The following is an 11,258-nucleotide window of genomic DNA, read 5'->3' as shown; positions in this document are numbered from 1 at the left end:
AATTTTAAGTAGGTTAGAAATACTGGAAAAAAATTCAGTTCCAGAAGTCATTCACAAGAAGCATGGAAAATAGATTCAAAATTATGACTTGGAATGCTAATGGATTACTACAGCACAAAGATGATCTATTAGCAATTCTAATTGAGCATAAAATAGATGCCTGTCTCATTTCCGAAACTCATTTCACCAAAGAATCCTACTTTAAAATTAGAGGGTAAAAAACGTACCATGCCATACATCCCAACAACAGCGCTAGAGGCGGAAGTGCGGTTATTGTAAGAGAAGAGCTAAACCATCACGAGTTCAAGAAGATAGAATTGCAGGAGTTCCAGTCAATTTCAATCAAAGTCAAACTTATTGGTAGACCATCTGGTACGATCACAATTGGAGCCGTCTACTGTCCACCACGATTTAATTTGAAGAAGATAGAATATATTGATTTCCTAAGCAACTTCACAAGGAAATTTATCATCGGAGGAGACTTCAATTCAAAGAATACACAATGGGGGTCCCGACTGACCACAACTAAAGGAAAGGAGCTATTACTGGCTGTTAATGAATACCACTGCTATGTTCACTCAACAAGGAAACCAACTTACTGGCCAACAGACAAAACAGAAATTCCAGACCTGATAGATTTTTTCATCACAAAAAATATTTCACCAAACTGTGTTGAAGTTGAAGAAAAATTTGATCTCAACTCTGACCATTCGCCAATAGTTTTGACAATGCACAGTGCAGCTGTTAAAAAAGAAATGCCACCTATACTCATCAACAGGTACACAGATTTAGAAACTTTTAAAAATATGATAGACTCTAAAATAGACTTGAACACATCTCTGCAAACTGTAGATGAACTAGAAACTGAAGTCCAGGAGTTTGTAATCAATATCCAACAATGTGCCTGGGAAAATACACCACTACTTCAAAGCAGGATTTTCAAAGGTAATTGCTATCCTGTAGCGGTAAGAGAGTTGATAGAAAAAAGAAGAAGAACAAGAAGATCATGGCAATCAACAAGAAATCCAAGAATTAAAACAGAACTTAATAGAATTACTAATGAACTGAGAAAGATGATGCAGGATGTAAAACAACATGATATCAATAAATACTCAGAAGTGTTAACCAATGAGTCTACTACAAATTTTTCATTATGGAGATCAACCAGGAAACTGAAGAGACCTCTTGAACAAGTTACACTTGAATCAAGATTGCTGGGCAAGGAGCAATAAAGAGAAAGCCGATTTGTTTGCTGATCATCTGGAAAAGGTTTTCTCACCTCATGAGGAAACAATTATAGATGAGAAGCCTCATCATCTTGGAGCAGGAGTTATCACTCCAACATCGCCAAGGGAGGTAGAATATGAGATTAAAAATTTGAGCAGAAAGAAAACGCCAGATTTCGACTTAATAACTGGAGAGATTCTACAGGAGCTCCCAAGAAAAGCAATTGTGAAGCTATGCCATCTCTTCAATGCTTCATTCCGATTGAAATATGTGCCAAGTTTCTGGAAGGTAGCCGATGTCATCATGATACCAAAACCTGGAAAGCCACCACATGATGTAACCTCGTATAGGCCAATTTCACTACTGCCAGTAATATCAAAATTATTTGAGAAACTTCCACTGAAAAGATTAAAGCCTTATATCTGGACGATAATGGATTAATACCAACCCATCAATTCGGATTTCGAGATAAACATAGTACAATAGATCAGGTGCACAGAATAACAAATATTATTGAAAATACATTGGAGGAAAAGAAAGTTTGCTCTGCAATTTTCTTTGATGTAGCACAGGCTTTCGACAAAGTATGGCATTCAGGATTATGCTACAAAATGAACCAGTTCTTACAAACAGAATACAGTCTGATACTGAAATCATATCTTCAAGACCGTTATTTCAGGATAAAACAAGATGATGCTTTTTCATCTCTCAGAGAAATCAGGGCTGGAGTTCCTCAAGGAAGTGTGCTGGGTCCCCTCTTGTACCTCCTATACACATCTGATATACCTCAACCCGAAAACGTAACAGTAGCAACATTTGCTGATGATGCAGCAGTTTTATCAGTTGGTGAAACTGTTGAAGTTTCTACAGAGAAATTGCAGGTGGCAGTCAACAGAATCAATGTTTGGACAAAACACTGGCTTATAAAATTGAATGAAGCAAAATCAGTTCAAGTCAACTTTACAAACAGAAGAGTTCAATATATCCCCTTAACACTCAATGGGAATATTGTACCCTACTCCAACACTGCAAAGTATCAAGGCATGACACTGGATGCCAAGCTTAGATGGAAGGAGCATGTGAAGAAGAAAAGAGAACAACTTGGCATAAAATTCAAGAAAATGTACTGGCTACTTGGGAGGACATCAAAGTTGTCAAATTATAACAAATTGCTTCTCTACAAGCAGATTCTTAAGCCGGTGTGGACCTACGGAATTCAACTCTGGGGCTGCACCCGACCATCCAATATCGACATCATCCAGTGCTTCCAGAACAAAGTACTCAGAAGTTGTGTAGATGCTCCTTGGTACATCAGGAGCTCTGATCTCCCCCGCAACCTGGGAGTGGCGACAGTCATCAGTGAAATCCAAAGATTTGCAGAAAAACATGAGAAAAGACTTCATCAACATGTGAACGTGGAAGCAATCCAGCTGCTCAACGTGCATGGAGTAAGAAGACTGCAACGCAGAAAGCCACACGAATTAGTTTAGTGCTAAAGTGTTCAATTGGAAGTGCAAAGGCAGAATACTGTATCCTTTTATGCTAAAAATAATCTTTATTTAATCCTTGAACAATATAGAAGGCTTAACCAATGGGTTTTACCTTCACAAACAATATTCTTATCAATTTATGTCAAAATAGAAAAGCTTATTAGTCTTTAACTAGGTGCTATGAAAATCAAGAAAAAAAACAAAAAAAAACATAGGTAACAAGCGATTGAACAATAACATTTGATTCCATTCAAAGTCAACCCTTAAAGAAAATCTTGATCTCATATGAAGATGTGTCAAACAAATAAATTATTCTCTTGTATTTTTTCTTCTGTAAAAGGGGACTCAATTAATGAAAAATTGGAGTCACTATCTTCAATATAATATCAGGGCATTCTCAATTCTCAGCAGCTGAATGACTTTTATAGCTGAATACAATGAAAACATACTGGATCAGACCAATTCAGCATTCAAAAAAGGCACTGCACTAAACTTTAGTTTAAAATTCCAACACATGAACAATACAGGTTGGTCTCCTCACCCCTGTATTAGAAGAAATTTTGGAAGTGTCAATGAGAAATAGACAATGTAAAGAAGACAATGTAAAATAGGCTACTCGAGGATTGTTCGACACTCACAATAGAAACAAAATTCAAGGGAATGTGTAGCAAGCCATAATCAAGATTGATTCCAATCGGCTTTAACTGACAAGGGGAATGCAAGGCAAAGTCAAGACTTGTTTGACCCATGCAATAAAAGCTGAATTCAAACGAATACCTTTTGAGCCATATTCAAGGTCGATTCTAATCAAGACTGTCAGCTCTGACTGACAAGGGGAATGCAAGGCAAAGTCAAGACTTGTTTAACCCATGCAATAAAAGCTGAATTCGAACGAATACATAACATGCCATATTCAAGTTCAATTCCAACCAAGTTTGTTAGCCTTGAAAAACAAGGGTATGCTGCTTTCGATTCTAGTATGGGAATTCAAGGGGACTTCAAGTTGAATGTCAAGCAAGATCGTTTCCAGCTGGATTCAACTTCAGCCTTGATTGACAAGTGAAGGCTGCTTCTAATTCGAGCCTTGAATCAAGCCTTACTGCTGACTGGGATACAACCACAAAATTTGCTTCCCTATCTCCAAGTATAGCCTACTATATAATTTGGCATATTACACGGTATTCCAAATATTTTCTTGACAAACAGCCTGAGAAATTTTTCTAGTTCTTCTCTCTCCGCTTATCCCCATACCTGTGCTGCATATGTTACAACTGCTTTACTTATTGAATCAAAAGTTCCCCATTTCATTGACAGAGGTGCTTCATCATTTAAAATGAGTCTTTGCCATACACCATTAATCCCAAATCTGGCAGCTGTTATCTTACATTTAAAATGTGCGGTTAGGGCTAGTCTTGATGAAAAACAACTCCCAGGTATCTGTACTCATTCACTGTTTCAATAACTTCATTTCCCTAGTACCACTTCTCTCTTTCTCCCAATCGTCCTCCTCTTCTGAAAACTACAATATTGGATTTAGCCATGTTAACTGTGGGATTCCACCTTATGCAATATTCCCTCAACTTATTTATCATTGACTGCAGTTGTCGAGGATTCTTAGACATCAATACCACGTCATCAGCATATAACAGCGAATTTATCAGCCTCTGCCCAACATATATACCTCCACCAATAACATCACTCAAATCATTCAAAAATAGTGTGAATAGCAACGGGGAGAGTACGCATCCCTGTTTTAATCCATTTCTGGTTTCAAAGTATTCTGTTAAGTTACCCTCCATGCCATGCCATACAGTAGACTTCGTATTTCTATATAGACTCCTCAACATCGCAATAAATTTAGTCGACACAGGCCTAATAGTAGAAGTGTTGTTGGTCGCTATTGCCACATACTTTGGTATAACTTTCAGTTTCAAGCATTGTCTATTGAAGAAAATGTTCCTTTCTGCTACTCCATACTTGAGTTTCAATTGAAAATATAACTTCACTTGTTCAGCTTGACTTGTTCAGCTAGTTTCTAATTATCAATAAATCAGTGGTTTTTTGACAAATTCTTGGTCTTTTTCATTCAATATGAATAATTACCACAATATCAACTTCTCAACTATGGTACACAAGAAGTGAAACTAGCTGAACAAGTCAAGCTGAACAAGTGAAGTTATATTTTAAATTGAAACTCAAGTATGGAGTAGCAGAAAGGAACATTTTCTTCAATAGGCAATGCTTGAAACTGAAAGTTATACCAAAGTATGTGGCAATAGCAACCAACAACGCTTCTACTATTGCACAGAAGAGCATAAAAACCGCCCAGAAATTTTGGATTAAGAAGGAGATCAGTCACTGGTATAAAATAAGGGATAGCTTATCTTTCTACATTTATATTCTCCACATACAACTGGCAAGCAAACTACACAAGGCTGAGTGGGATTTCCTAGACAACAAATATGGGGAACATTTTTTAAGGAGATTGAGTGAGAAAACAGTCACTCAAAACAAAAAACTGCAGAAACTTCTCAAATATCAACATCCAACACTAAATAATAGGCCTATCATTCAACATCAACACAAGTTTGCTGATAGGGTAGCTAATTTCTCACAAGTCCAATTTTCATCCTCAGAGACAGAGTTACTAGGACGAGGTAACAAATACAGTAGTCATAGCTATTTGGATAACCAACAACTTGAACGACTAGTATGCAGCATTGATAGCAATATTGGGAAGCCTCAAAGAACAAAATACTAACTAACAGATGTGCTGACATAATTCTTCAAGAAAAGACAAGGGAACTTCGACCAGAGATCACAAAAACGGCAGACATCATGAAGAATTTAAAGAAGAAGATGAAAATCAATGACCTGATGATTTTGAAAGCTGACAAAGTATGCACTACAGTAATAATGGATGAGGACGAATATCTAAGTAAGGTAAACCATTTCATTGCAGATAACAATTTTATTGATATTAACTCCAATCCCACCATCAAAATCAATAGCTTGATTAGAAATAAGTTGACTACCACCACCAAATTATTTAATAAGAAAGAAACTAAGTATCTATCACTTATGAATACATATCCACCTAGACTTTTCGGTCAACCTAAATTACACAAAACTAATGTTCCTATAAGACCAGTGGTATCTTTTATTAATTCCCCCTGCTCTAAATTAGCTCACAAACTGAATAAGTCATTAACAGGTTTTCAACCAAAGTTTAGTATTAAAAATTCATTGGAGTTGGTCAACAATATATAAAGCATATTCCTGTTCTATCAACTTATAAACTTGTGTCATTTGATGTTACTAATTTATTCACTAACATTCCGGTGGGAGAAAGTCTTGAAAGAGCTGAGGAAATAATGAAAGCCTCTATAAATGATCATACACTCAGAGAAGAACTGATAGGATTGATGAAGTTATGCACTCAGCATAGTTACTTCAAATTTAACAATAGATTTTTTGAACAAAGAGAGGGGTTGGCAATGGGGTCACCCCTCTCACCACTCCTAGCTGAATTATTTATGGATAAGTTAGAAAGTAGAATCATTGAGAATAGTCATTTTAAAGATAAAATTGTTTACTGGTTTTGATATGTTGATGATATAATTTGCTTATGGAAAGGAAGTAACAGACAACTAGACAATTTTCTTTCCTATCTGAATGGATTACATCAGAGTATAAAATTCACTGTAGAGGTAGAACAGGATCGTGTATTGAATTTTCTAGATTTAAGAATAGATCATAGCACTGGTTTTCACAAGTTTTCTTTTTTCAGAAAACCAACCCATACTGATGTTATCATTCCTCTTCATTCTTGTCATCCTATTTCTCACAAACTTGCTGCTTTCAATAGCATGGTCTATAGAGCACTAACAATACCTATGAGCCATCATGATTTTGATATTGAGATCACTAAAATTGAACAGATAGCTGTCACAAACGGGTATGAAGAAAGTATGGTGGACAGATTATTGAGTAAAATTAATAGACAAATTTCAATCAATTCTAGCTTTGTAGGCTCAAACTGTGAGGAGTAGACTTGAATAACAATCCCATATTTAGGCCTTGTATCTGATAAGATAGGTAGGGAATTGAAGAGGAATGGATTTCATGTTGCTTTCAAGACCAAACCGATTTTAAATAGTCTATTTAGCTGGAGTAAAGACAAAATTGATATTTGGGATAAAAGCGGGGTGTACAAACTTAAATGTGATGATTGTAATGCTTGTTATGTGGGCAGACTGGTAGAAGTTTCAAAAGTAGAATTAAAGAACACATCAGAGATTGGAATAAACAAAATGGGGAATCTAACTTTGTAGAACATTTGATAACAAATAATCACAAGTTCACAGTTAAGGAGAATGTTGAGTTTCTGCATGTTAATAACAAAGGCAGATTTTTGAATATTCTAGAGGCTTTAGAAATAACAAGAGTAATTGAGGAAAATTCCCAGTATAGTTCAAATGACCAGATTCATTTCAATAGATACAACACTACGAGTTTAATTTTATCATAAAATTGTAAGCATACATTAGTCAATAGTTTTTCCATCTACATATTTGTTTTATTATCTATCAGACTTGTTTTCTTGGTTCTTATTTTGTACTGAAAGTAAATTTTATTATCATGGCGATTCTGTTGCTTAAGCCGCCATTTTGTCACACCGTTGAGTGGGAGGAGACTGTCTAGCTAGGCCAATGGCAGGCGTTCATGCCCTCGACCAATAGCAGTACTCACCTACTAGTATAAATTCTGCTGCTCTTGTATTTAGTTTTAGTTTATCAGAGATTGTCAATGGTGTAATAACCGAAACCGGTCTTTCTAATTATCAATAAATCAGTGATTTTTTGACAATTTCTCAGTCTTTTTCATTCAATTATCAACAATGCTTAGACTCAGACTTCCTGTTCATCTTACCTCTGTCATGACTACTCTACCTAACTGTACTCTACTCAACCTTCTCTACCTATCCCACCCTACCTAACCCACTCTACCTAAATTATCATACCAGACCAACTCTACCTCATCACCTATCCCACCCTACCTAACCAACGCTAGCTAACCCACCCTACCTGAGATACAGTACCTAACCTACTCGACCTGATGACCTATCCCACCCTACCAAACCAACCCTACATGAGCTACCTTACCTAACCTATTCTACCTAATTTTGGCAACCCAACCCACCCTTCCTAAGATACCCTATGCTACCCAACCCTATAGTCATAAAAGGCAAATGGGCAGGCAAAGCCAGCCATCCAGCCGGAGCGCAAAGTGCAGAGGCTGCTACCCAACACATACAGTCATAAAAGGTGATTGGGCGGGCGAAGCCCCGCAACTCAGCCAGAGCGTGAAGCCCCGCAACTCAGCCAGAGCGCGAAGCATGGAGGCTGCTAACCCACCCAAAATAGGGGTGCAAGGGGCGAAGCCCCCGCCGAGTGTGAAGCACAAGTTAAGAATCTATAACTATGAAAATTTTCAAATTAATCAGTTGAGTAGTTCAGACATGATGATGCATCAATCATAATTCCCTATTCCTCACGTGTATAAGCAAGTTCTTTCTTTGATTATAGTATAGATAACTTGAGAAGACATAATACTTGAAAACCTCACAGAATCATATTAATTTTTGCAATACATCAATAAATTTTACTATCAATTAGATACTCCTCAATTTGAATCAGGCAGCCTTATGTTTTCTCAATACCAGACAAAATACCTGAAATATTTGTTTCACTGCGAATTTGTGTCTGATAGTACATTATAACTGAAGAATATAAATAATTAATTATTTTATTGTGATCTATTCATGTTTTTCTTATGAAATTCAATGATAGGCCTACAACATGAAGACTATGTCCATTTCATTTGTACTGGTGGCAAAATTTTACATTAAAAATAATTATTTGATAAAATCCGAGTTCAATTGTAATGAAAACAAATAACTTCAAAAAATAATTGATGATAATACAATTCGAGGGAAAAAATAGAGAACAAAAAAATTGGGAAGAATCAGGATTTGAACCAAGGAACCATTGCTCCAAAAGCAAGCATTCAAGCATTTTACTGTTACACTACATGGCTCAGTTCGAAAATGATTGTCTTGTAACAGCATTATAACCTCCTCATAAAAAGCACACTTCTGGGCTACAACAATGTAGCCTATGGAACTGTAGAAGGAAAATTTAAATTTGGGCTTCCAGGTGCATGAGATATTTTTAGAATCTATGTGCAAAATTTGAAGATCTAAATTATTCCCATTTTTCCGGTATGCAATCCACAAGTTGACATTGTCACAAAGTGAATTTTGTGACAAATAGAGAACCATCATTCAGTATATAGTTTAGTGAATTTTCTCTATTCTAGTTGTAGAATAGGATCAACAGTCAGATGTATTTTGTTGATCTTAGAGTTTAGTGTGTACATCATCATCATCGCCCAAAAAACCCCTGTAAATTATCAGCATTGGATTCATCTGAACCAGAAATTTCCAGATCTTGTTTACTAGTTTGAGCGTTCTGGTATCTAGTATTGCAGCAGCAGCAGCCGTATCATCAAAGCGATAAGCAACTACTGGGTTTAGTCAGTATTGTTCTTCATGAAATTTCTGGAATAGAAAGATTGTTTACCGGCCTAATTTATTATAGTAATTAGCAGTATTGTCATCATGGTTACACCCTTAGCATCAAGATCATCTAAATCATACCCTGTCACATGATCAGTGGCGTGATCATCTCCTGAGACTCCCATTGGTCAGTAATCTCATCTTTTCCCCCAGCCTCCTAATTTTTGGCGACCCTGTTCTGCTTCGAGGAGACCTGGGAGAGAGTCAGTTGTTCGGTAGTCGGGCGGGCGTGTTAATGGGTTGCAAATCTCCTCTCCTTACTGCATTCCCGGTACTAGTTTATTACTAGAGGAATTATTCTTTTTTCGTGTGTTAGAATAGAATATTGTAGGACGAGTTCCAGACAACTCAAAGATTGAAGCTACTGAAATTGTATAATAATCATAATATTGAAGGTTGGAGGATCAGTCACTAGATCTTGATAATTGGAAGGAGAAAAGGGAGATAAACTTTTAAAAAATAAGTAATCTTTTAAAACAGACATTGGATATGGAGTGAATTCAGTGACTGAGATAATAAGAGTGTGAATAACATTTGAATAAAGAATAGACTTGACATGGATGATGAGTCATTAGACAATTGGCGTAAAGTGAGTCATGAGAGAAAAATATACAGACTTGTTTCAGATTATAATTATATTATGTGTGATCTGTGCCACTGAATGAAATAATAGTGGACTGTAAGAAATGCTTTTGTAAATAAAAAATGTTAAGATGTATGAATTGTATATTTATTGTACTACTGCACAAATCCAACATGCTAAAAAATGAATGATAATTTATAATAAAACTGGTAGCTGGGAAAGACGCCAAATAAAAGTAAGGTTTAAGTAAAACAGTTCAATAGATTTATTGTATACTTTGAGAAACGTGACATATTGTCTTAGATTTAGGAAGTGCCACACAGGGCAGTTGACTGACGAGATACGAATAATTGACTCAATAGTCAGGAGTACAAAACAAAAAAAAATACATAGTAAAAAATTGAGATTGTCAGTTGATAAATGTTGAATTGCTAACAGGAAAATTTAATTTAGGTACTAGACCAAATTCCTAGTGAAATTGATTGATACATTACAAACCATGATGCATGTACTGAAATACTGAAAATGTATAACTGAAAAACTTATATATTATATATAGCAAACATACATTTATGAATAAAGTGCCTACAGTAATAAATTCTGGGACTTGAATGTTATAATTTTAGCATTGAGATCGTTCGTCATTCAAATTAAAAAACAATTTGTGACTAATGAATAAGTACAAAACTACTATATGTAATGCTCCGTAATGAGTTAATGAATAAATTCAAAGAGAAAATAAACTTTCAAATGACAATAAGTAATAGAGAAAAGTCAGGTCAATGAGTAATCGCAAAAAATACAAAAGGTAAATGTAGTTTGACAATAAAGAACAATTAAATATAAATACTAAATGTAACAAACAAACGAATGCTTTCAGGACATATTAAAACCTTTGTAGTTCTGGATAGGTTTTATTAGATACACTAAATAATCATGAGTTGAACGTCAATTGAAAAGCATATATTCAATGTAATTAATAATTTTAAAGACAATATAAAATAGGTAGTACAGTGAAATGAAACAGACACTGTATTCAAGAACGTAATTGACAATGGCCTAGACTAACTTTAAATGATAGATCAATAAGTCTGATATGATCAGATATATCATGATAAGATAAAAGTAAAACATAGGTCATACGGTAAGTCATAAAATGTGATCAAATTAAATACACAAACAAAAAGTTAATTGGAAATTGATCGATATTTAAATAAGTCAATATGAAAAATGTAAAGTACAAATACTTGCAATACTTCCAAAAATATTGGTAAAAAGTTGTGTCTACAAATGGGAATCGCGACTTTAGAATAAATAA

The sequence above is a fragment of the Nilaparvata lugens genome, chromosome X (assembly GCF_014356525.2).
Source record: "Nilaparvata lugens isolate BPH chromosome X, ASM1435652v1, whole genome shotgun sequence".
NCBI classification, from domain to species: Eukaryota; Metazoa; Arthropoda; class Insecta; order Hemiptera; family Delphacidae; genus Nilaparvata; species Nilaparvata lugens.
The sequence above is the reverse complement of the archived record's forward strand: the minus strand, read 5'-3'. Positions refer to the sequence as shown.